We start from the raw sequence: 2,937 nt of genomic DNA, 5'->3' as shown, positions 1-2,937 counted from the left end.
CGGGCTGGGCTGGGCTTACCCTCAAGCATGATTTTGGAACCCAGAGGCCTTTGAGGGGCCCCTCCGCGTTCCCCTGGTGTCTGCCTTTTGCCTGAGCCTCTCCCTGAAACTACTAGTCATTCTTTTAACCACCCTGAAGCCCTCTCCCATGCATTGAACCAAATGAAACAATAAAGCTTTTAGCAGCAAAACAAACAAATAATTATCCTCAAAAAATTTTTTTAAAAAAGGGTTAATTTGAATATATGTACCTACTAGGAAATCCAAAATCATGCATAGAATTCACATGCATTTGTGAAATTTTAGCTATTTGCTGGCAGTGAGAAGCAAAAAGCAGGCTCATAAACTAAAATATCTCTCATAGAGATTAATGTCTAACAGGTGATCAACATTTAAAGCTATTTCTTGCCATTGACTGTTTTTGATTCAGTGGCTCAATACCTATTAATCACTCAATATTGGAAAAACTTAACATAAAATTGAGATGCTGGATTGAGTGACGAGAGCCCTGACTTGGGAGCCGAGGGTCCCATGTGCAGCCCCTCCAGAAGCAAGGTGAGCTTGGACGGGTGTAGGCGCTTGGGCTCGCAAGGCCTCTGCCCTGTCAACGGAGAGCACTGCTGGGACCAGATGGGCCTGCCTTTCAATCTGTGCCCTGCGTGACTCCACGTGCACTTTATACTCCTAAACTGCTCATTAAGGTTCTTATTTGTCATGAATGATAGCAGTCTGACTCAAATGACATATCTAAGGAAAGCAAATTAAACATTAACATGGGCTTTTCCTCTCTTAAAAAAATAAAATTTTGTGTGCAGGTGTCTAACAGGAATAACTGACTGAAGTTTTCTCTGTTGGATATAAGGTGAATAGACAAATAGGTCCTCGTCTCCACGCCAGGTTGCAGATACAGTCACTAATGATCAGCGTGTTTTTCTAAAAGCAATTGGAGGTAGGCAGCTTTCAACTTTCCCTGCAGCAGACTTGGTTTCCAAGCCAAGATTCAGACAGTCTCTTGATTTTTACATGCTTGACATGTGGAAAGTAAAGCTGTAGGTATTTTTGCTCCTAGGCATCCCATTAATAACAGTGCATTCTGAGGCATGTATAGAGGACTGATTCCATAAGTGTAGTAATATGTGAGAACAAGGACTGGTCACTCAATGTTGGAGTGCTTTCTCCTCCATTGGGATTGACACTGTCCAAAGTGCTCTGCCATTATATAATGATTGGGGTTAACTTAGTTTGATGCTAAAGTTCATAGTGAAGAGAAAAGTTATTCTTTAAAAGACTTTCTCTCTGGAATCCTCCACTCTGCTCCCCCATCCCAACTCCTATTGAATACTTGGAGATAGCGTAGTATTGACATGACTGAGTTTCCAAAGCAAAGCTATTTTAGCCTTAAGACAAAGTTAAAGACAAGTAATGTATAAAAAATTGTTAGAAAAAGAATTCTATTGTTTTTCTATACCCATACAATACTACATGATGCAAGAGGAGATTATTTCAATTAACAAGTTATCAGATACTTATTGAGCATCTACGATGTTCCAGGCATTCTGACGTGGAATAATTTATAACAGCAATAAAATACTGGAATACGTCACTCAAAGATTGCAACATACTAGAGAAATGGTGATTAGGTAAATGTTCTCAACTTTGAAGACATTGGTTTGTTTTGAAGGCAGGGATTAGACCTTAAGACTTTAGTAATTTGCTGCCATATAATTATGAGAGAGTTCTCTAAGTTGTGTTTCTATGGTAATTATTTGATGAAAAAATCCCCATCACAGTTGAATGAATGAACACTCAAAATATTTCTTCACTAGAAAGGAACTAGAAATAAATACGGACAGACAGGGCTACCTCAAGGTTGGTCATTCTGAAGTGTTTTGTCAGTGTTGGGCCTTCTAGTCCTTTCTCCACAGAGCCAGGCACACCTTCCGGAAGCACAGATCTGGTGTCGCTGCACTGCTAAAACCTGGCCGATGGCTCTCCTTTGCCTGCTGGATTCTAAACTTCAAGGTCCTCAGTATGGGGTGTTAGACGTGCTCCATGGTGTAGATTGTGTTTACTTCCCAGCCTCACCTACCACTTCCCTGTCCCGAACATTGAGCTTCATCATATTACTTTATTTCCCTGAACATAACTTGCTCTCTTGCTTCTGAAAATTAGAATATTAAAATGCTCTAACTATAAAGCTCTCCCTTCTTGCCTGCCTGCCATCCTTCCTTCCTTCCTTCCTTCTTTCCTTCCTTTCCCCTCTCTCTCTCTCTCTCTCTCTCTCTCTCTCTCTCGTCTTTCCCCTGTCTCTTCACTCAGTTAATTACTATCTCAGGTCTTAGCCTTACTATGACTTTATTCTAAGAAACTTCCCCAGACTCCTTAAGACTATTTGGGCTCTCACAGCACTTAATGTCTTCCAACCACATTAGGGTATCCATGAATTTGTCACATCCACTCAGTTATAATGGGACTGTGTCTTGCTAGCCTTATATTGCCAGAAACTAGTATAGCCCCTGGCCTAAAGTAGATGTATTCAATAAAGAATTATTAATTACATGAATAAACATTTATCATGACCTTCAGGGATGATACAAAAAAATCCATTTATGTACTAGGTACAAACAGGTTTTTTTGGGGTTTTTTTTTTATGTTATGAAGACAGAGCACACTAAATTCAGAAGCCTAAAGTCTGTTCTAAGAGAGCTGTGGACAGCAAATTCCAGAATGATTTAGAATCTCCCACAGTAGCATTGGGAGTGTAAGGAGATTGTTTAACATAACTATGTAGCATAGGTCCCCTTAGAACGTGTCTATAAAAAGTGTCTGCTTCCATTTTTAGACACCTAGCTTCAGTCCAGTGTGCTGCCAGGTACATGCTGTCTCTTGCTTTGCAGCCTGGGCTAGAGTTACACCCTCTGCATTACATTTCATATC

The sequence above is a fragment of the Myotis davidii genome, unplaced genomic scaffold, assembly GCF_000327345.1.
Source record: "Myotis davidii unplaced genomic scaffold, ASM32734v1 scaffold228, whole genome shotgun sequence".
Lineage (NCBI taxonomy): Eukaryota > Metazoa > Chordata > Mammalia > Chiroptera > Vespertilionidae > Myotis > Myotis davidii.
Note: the sequence above shows the minus strand (reverse complement) of the source record.